Below are 7,947 nucleotides of genomic sequence, written 5' to 3'. Positions count from 1 at the left end.
CTAGGGTGGCAGTTTCTGCCCGTTGGACCCCGTGCGCACGGGGTACTTAGAGACTTTCCCACCACCCCGTGCGCATGAAGACCCCGTGCGCACGGCGGTCAAAAGACCCCGTGCGCATGGGGTACTTATAGACTTATGCAGTACCCCGTGCACACGGGGTACCCAGAGAGTTACGCAGTACCCCGTGCGCACGGGGTCAAAAGACCCCGTGCGCACGGGGTACCCAGAAACTTTTTGATGCAATCCCTCTGAGTACCACATGCACGCACACTATGGATTTTAGTGGTAGGAATGGGTAGGCTGGTGTATATTGTTTCGGCAATGACATTCCCACACACCACATATCCACACCAACCCCTATTAATAGTGCGGTCTTTCCTATGACACGAAGTAAACCAAAAATAAAACCTTCGAACCACCGGAAGACCACGCCTTTAATCTTTTTGAATTGGGGGGTCGCTGTCAGTGTCAAAACCGGCGGATCTCGGGTAGGGGGTCCCGAACTGTGCGTCTAAGGCTAATGGTAACATGAGGCTGGGGACACGATGTTTACCCAGGTTCGGGCCCTCTCGATGGAGGTAATACCCTACTTCCTGCTTGATTGATCTTGATGATATGAGTATTACAAGAGTTGATCTACCATGGGATCGTAGAGGCTAAACCCTAGAAGCTAGCCTATGATGATTATGATTGTCCTTGTCCTACGGACTAAAACCCTCCGATTTATATAGACACCGGAGGGGGCTAGGGTTACACAGAGTCGGTTACAGAGAAGGAGATCTGCACATCCGAATCGCCAAGCTTGCCTTCCACGCAAAGGCGAGTCCCATCCGGACACAGGAGGAAGTCTTCAGTCTTGTATCTTCATAGTCCAACAGTGCAGCCAAAGTATATAGTCCGGCTGTCCGAATACCCCCTAATCCAGGACTCCCTCAGTAGCCTCCGAACCAGGCTTCAATGACGATGAGTCCGGCGCGCAGATTGTCTTCGGCATTGCAAGGCGGGTTCCATCTCCGAGTACTCCAAGATAAACTTCGAACACATGAATCGTGTCCGGCTCTGCAAAATAAATTCCACATACCACTGTAGAGAGCACAATATTCCACAAATCCAATCTGCTGACAGTTTTTCCCAGCGTGGCATCACGCCGTGGCCCGGTCACTACGAACCGTTTGTCCCAGCCTGCCACTACACGTGTTGCGAGGCGGTTTTATTGGCACGTCTTGTCAAAGCAGAGATCGTGTTTCCCTTATCACGGGATTCTCATCAATACGGGTGTGGGTAACCCAACTACGCCTGTTGGTATGATTCCTCAGTTTTAGGCAAGTCCAAAACGGTCACACTGAGGACGCTTGATATTCGCCCTCTTTATAGAGGGACCGAGGCCCGTCCCTTTCTTCCCACGCTTGCTCCTTCCCCCACCTCGAGTTCCAACACCCAAAGCTCAGGCTTAAGCACTTCGAACCTTCAATCATGTCCGGACCCAACCTTCAAGGTCAGTGGATGGCCTCCTCTATCACAGAGGAGGACATTGAGAAGCTCAGGGAGGTCAGGTATCTGACCGCCAACATCCAGCACAGGCTTCCTGCCCAAGGGCACGTCATCCCCACTCCCAAACCCAATGAGAGCGTTGTATTTGTTTCCCACTTCCTCCGAGGCTTAGGCTTTAGTCTTGATCCCTTCATGAGGGGGCTCATGTATTATTACGGGCTAGATTTCCACGATCTAGCTCCGGATTCCATCCTTTGTTGGAAATATGCCCTAGAGGCAATAATAAAATGGTTATTATTATATTTCCTTGTTCGTGGTAATTGTCTATTGTTCATGCTATAATTGTATTAACTGGAAACCGTAATACATGTGTGAATACATAGACCACAACATGTCCCTAGTGAGCCTCTAGTTGACTAGCTCGTTGATCAATAGATGGTTATGGTTTCTTGACCATGGACATTGTATGTCATTGATAACAGGATCACATCATTAGGAGAATGATGTGATGGACAAGACCCAATCCTAAGCATAGCACAAGATCGTGTAGTTCGTTTGCTAAGAGCTTTTCTAATGAAATGTATCATTTCCTTAGACAATGAGATTGTGCAACTCCCGGATACCGTATGAATGCTTTGGGTGTACCAAACGTCACAACGTAACTGAGTGGCTATAAAGGTGCACTACAGGTATCTCCAAAAGTGTCTGTTGGGTTGGCATGAATCGAGACTGGGATTTGTCACTCCGTACGACGGAGAGGTATCTCTGGGCCCACTCGGTAATGCATCATCATAATGAGCTCAATGTGACTATGTAGTTAGTCACGGGATCATGCATTACAGATCGAGTAAAGTGACTTGCCGGTAACGAGATTGAACGAGGTATTGGGATACCGACGATCGAATCTCGGGCAAGTAACGTACCGATTGACAAAGGGAATTGTATACGGGATTGCTTGAATCCTCGACATTGTGGTTCATCCGATGAGATCATCGTGGAACATCTGGGAGCCAACATGGGTATCCACGCTGTTGGTTATTGGTCGGAGAGATGTCTCGGTCATGTCTGCATGGTTCCCGAACCCGTAGGGTCTACACACTTAAGGTTCGGTGACGCTAGAGTTGTTATGGGATATAGTATGTGGTTACCGAAGGTTGTTCGGAGTCCCGGATGAGATCCCAGACGTGACGAGGAGCTCCAGAATGGTCCGGAGGTGAAGATCGGTATATTGGACGAAGGGTATTGGAGTCCGGAAGTGTTCCGGGGGTACCAGGCTATGACCAGCATGACCGAAAGGTGTTTCGGGAGCCCCGACAAGTGTTGGAGGGCCTCATGGGCCAAAGGGGAAGGGGAAAACCAGCCCACTAAGGGGTGGTGCGCCCCCCACACCCTTTCCCACGTTGCTTGGGGAGGTGGGGCGCCTCCATCTAGCTTGGGAGGCAATCCTCCACGTGCTTGGCTTGGGGGCAAGTCTCCCTAGGATTTTCCCTAGGGAGATCCAATCTGCTTGGCCGCCGCCCCTTAGGGGAAACCCTAGGGAGCCTCCCCCTCTCCCCTTGCCCCTATATATAGTGGAGGGATGGGAGGGAAGCCGCACCTCTTCCCTGGCGCAGCCCTCCCTCCTCCTACACCTCCTCCTCCATAGTGCTTGGCGAAGCCCTGTTGGAGAACCACGAGCTCCACCAACACCACGCCGTCGTGCTGTTGGAGTTCTCCCTCAACTTCTCCTCTCCCCTTGCTGGATCAAGAAGGAGGAGACATCCTCGGGCTGTACGTGTGATGAACGCGGAAGCGCCATCCGTTCGGCGCTAGATGGGATCTTCCACGATTTGAATCGCCGCGAGTACGACTCCACCAACCGTGTTCTTGTAACGCTTTCGCTTAGCGATCTTCAAGGGTATGAAGATGCACTCCCTCTCTCTCTCTCTCTCTCGTTGCTAGAATCTCCTAGATTGATCTTGGTGAGACGTAAGAAATTTTTGAATTATTACTATGTTCCCCTACAGTGGCATCATGAGCTAGGTCTATTGCGTAGATTCTATGCACGAGTAGAACACAAGTTGTTGTGGGCATTGATTTGGTTCATTATGCTGAGCGTTACTAGTCTTATCTTGTTTCGACGGTATTGTGGGATGAAGCGGCCCGGACCGACCTTACACGTACACTTACGTGAGACAGGTTCCACCGACTGACATGCACCTGTTGCATAAGGTGGCTAGCGGGTGGCAGTCTCTCCCACTTTAGTCGGATCAGATTCGATGAAAAGGGTCCTTATGAAGGGTAAATAGCAATTGGCATATCACGTTGTGGTTTTGGCGTAGGTAAGAAACGTTCTTGCTAGAAACCTATAGCAGCCACGTAAAAACTTGCAACGACAATTAGAGAAAGTCTAACTTGTTTTTGCAGCATATGCCGTGTGATGTGATATGGCCAAGAAGGATGTGATGAATGAAATATATGTGATGTATGAGTTTGATCATATTCTTGTAATAGGAATCATGACTTGCGTGTGGATGAGTATGACAACCGGCAGGAGCCATAGGAGTTGTCTTTAATTTATTGTATGACCTGCGTGTCATAGAATAATGCCATGTAATTACTTTACTTCATTGCTAAACCGTTAGCCATAGTAGTAGAAGTAATAGTTGGCGAGACAACTTCATGAAGACACGATGATGTAGATCATGATGATGGAGATCATGGTGTCATGCCGGTGACGATGATGATCATGGCGCCCCGAAGATGGAGATCAAAAGGAGTAAAATGATATTGGCCATATCATGTCACTATTTGATTGCATGTGATGTTTATCATGTTTTTGCATCTTATTTACTTAGAACAACTGTAGTAAATAAGATGATCCCTTATAATAATTTCAAGAAAGTGTTCCCCCTAACTGTGTGCCGTTGCGGAAGTTCGTTGTTTTGAAGCACCACGTGATGATCGGGTGTGATAGATTCTAACGTTCACATACAACTGGTGTAAGCCAGATTTACACAAGCAAAACACTTAGGTTGACTTTACGAGCCTAGCATGTACAGACATGGCCTCGGAACACAAGAGACTGAAAGGTCAAACATGAGTCGTATAGAAGATACGATCAACATGGAGATGTTCACCGATGATGACTAGTCCGTCTCACGTGATGATCGGACATGGCCTAGTTGACTCGGATCATGTATCACTTAGATGACTAGAGGGATGTCTATCTAAGTGGGAGTTTATTAGATGAACTTAATTATCATGAACATAGTCAAAAGCTCTTTGCAATTATGTCGTAACTTGCGCTTTAGTTCTACTATTTTAGATATGTTCCTAGAGAAAATTTAGTTGAAAGTTGATAGTAGCAATTATGCGGACTGGGTCCATAAACTGAGGATTGTCCTCATTGCTGCGTAGAAGGCTTATGTCCTTAATGCACCGCTCGATGTGTTGAACCTCGAACGTCGTCTGTGGATGTTGCAAACATCTGACATACATGTTTTGATGACTACGTGATACTTCAGTGCGTAATGTTAAACGGTTTAGAATTGAGGCACTGAAGATGATTTTGAAACGTCGCGGAACATATGAGATGTTCCGAGGGCTGAAATTGGGATTTCAGGCTCGTGCCCACGTCAAGAGGTATAATACCTCCGACGAGTTTCTTAGCCTACAAACTAAGGGAGAAAAGCTCAATCGTTGAGCTTGTACTCAGACTGTCTGGGTACAACAATCACTTGAATCGAGTGGGACTTAATATTCCAGATGAGATAGTGATGTTTCTCCAAAGTCATTGCCACCAAGCTACTAGAGCTTCGTGATGAACTATAACATATCAGGGATAGATATGATGATCCTTGAAATATTCGCGATGTTTGACACCGCGAAAGTAGAAATCAAGAAGGATCATCAATTGTTGATGGTTAGTGAAACCACTAGTTTCAAGAAGGGCAAGGGCAAGAAGGGATACTTCACGAAATGGCAAATCAGTTGCTGCTCTAGTGAAGAAACCCAAGGTTGAACCCAAACCCGAGACTAAGTGCTTCTGTAATAAGGGGAACGGTCACCGGAGCAGAATTACCCTAGATACTTGGTAGATAAGAAGGCAGGCAAGGTCGACGGAAGTATATTGGATATACATTATATTAATGTGTACTTTACTAGTACTCCTAGTAGCACCATGGTAATAGATACCGGTTCAGTTGCTAAGTGTTAGTAACTCGAAAAGAAGGCTACGGAATAAACGGAGACTAGCTAAAGGTGAGGTGATGATATGTGTTGGAAGTATTTCCAAGGTTGATGTGATCAAACATCGCACGCTCCCTCTACCATCGGGATCGGTGTTAAACCTAAATAATTTTTATTTGGTGTTTGCGTTGAGCATAGACATGATTGGATTATGTCTATCGCAATATGGTTATTCATTTAAGGATAATAATGGTTACTCTGTTTATTTGAATAATACCTTCAATGGTCTTGCACCAAAAATTAATGGTTTATTAAATCTCGATCGTAGTGATACACATGTTCGTGCCAAAAGATATAAGATAGTAATGATAGTACCACCTGCTTGTGGCACTGCCATTTGAGTCATATTTGTATAAAACGCATGAAGAAGCTCTATGTTGATGGATCTTTGGACTCACTCGTTTTTGAAGAGATTGAGACATGCGAACCATGTCTATTGGTATATACGCATGAAGAAACTCCATGCAGATGGACCGTTTGGACTCACCTGATTTTGAATCACTTGTGTCATGCAAATCATACCACATGGGCAAGATGACTGAAAGCCTCTTTTTCAGTGAGATGGAACAAGAAAGCAACTTGTTGGAAGTAATACATTTTGATGTGTGCAGTCCAATGAGTGCTGAGGCACGCAGTGGATATCGTTATGTTCTTACTTCACAGATAATTTGAGTAGATGCTAAGTATATTTACTTGATGAACACAAGTCTGAATTATTGAAAGGTTCAAGTAATTTCAGAGTGAAGTTGAAGATCGTCATGACAAGAGGATAAAATGTCTATGATATGATCATAGAGATGAATATCTGAGTTACATGTTTGGTACACAATTAAGACATTGTGGAAATTGTTTCACAACTAATACCGCCTGAAACACCATAGTGTGATGGTGTCCGAACATCATAGCTGCACCCTATTGGATATGGTGCATGCCATGATGTCTCTTATCGAATTACAACTACCGTTTATGGGTTAGGAATTAGAGACAACCACATTCACTTTAAATAGGGCACCACGTAATTCCCTTGAGATGACACCGTGTGAACTATGGTTTAGAGAAACCTAAGCTGTCATTTCTTAAATGTTTGGGGCTGCGACGCTTATGTGGAAAAACTTTAGCCTGATAAGCTCGAACCCAAAGCAGATAAATACATCTTCATAGGACACCCAAAATAGTTGGGTATACCTCCTATTTCAGATCCGGAAGCAAAAGTGATTGTTTCTAGAAACGGGTCCTTTCTCGAGGAAAAGTTTCTCTCGAAAGAATTGAGTGGGAGGATGGTGGAGACTTGATAAGGTTATTGAACTGTTACTTCAACTATTGTGTAGCAGGGCACAGGAAGTTGTTCCTGTGGAGCCTACACCAATTGAAGTGGAAGCTGATGATAATGATCATGAAACTTCGGATCAAGTCACTACCAAACCTCATAGGTCAACAAGGACGCGTACTGCCTCAGAGTGGTACTGTAATCCTGTCTTGGAGGTCATGTTGCTAGATAACAATGAACCTACGAGCTATGGAGAAGCGATGGTGGTCCCGGATTCCGACGAATGGCTCGAGGCCATAAAATCCGAGAGAGGATCCATGTATGAAAAAAAAGTATAGACTTTGGAAGAACTACTTGATGGTCGTAAGGCTATTGGATACAGATGGATTTTAAAGGAAGACGAACAATGATGGTAAGTGTCACCATTAAGAAAGCTCGACTTGTCGCTAAGATGTTTTCCGACAAGTTCAAGGAGTTGACTATGATGAGACTTTCTCACTTGTAGCGATGCTAAGAGTCTGTTGGAATTATATTAGCAGTTACTGAATTATTTATGAAATCTTGCAGATAGGATGTGAAAACATTGTTTCCTCGACGATTTTCTTGAGGAAAGGTTGTATGTTATACAACCAGAAGGTTTTGTCAATCCGGAAAGATGCTAACAAGTATGCAAAGCTCCAGTAATCCTTCTAAGGACTAGAGTAAGCATCTCGGAGATGGAATATACGCTTTGATGAGATGATCATAGATTTTGGGTTTATACAAAGTTTATGAGAAACTTGTATTTCCAAAGAAGTGAGTGGGAGCACTATAGAATTTCTAATGAGTATATGTTGTTGACATATTGTTGATTAGAAATGATGTAGAATTTCTGGAAAGCATATACGGTTATTTGAAAAGTGATTTTCAATGGAAAACCTGGATTAAGCTACTTGAACATTGAGCATCAAGATCTATAA

Source organism: Triticum dicoccoides, chromosome 1B (assembly GCF_002162155.2).
Source record: "Triticum dicoccoides isolate Atlit2015 ecotype Zavitan chromosome 1B, WEW_v2.0, whole genome shotgun sequence".
NCBI classification, from domain to species: Eukaryota; Viridiplantae; Streptophyta; class Magnoliopsida; order Poales; family Poaceae; genus Triticum; species Triticum dicoccoides.
The sequence above is the reverse complement of the archived record's forward strand: the minus strand, read 5'-3'. Positions refer to the sequence as shown.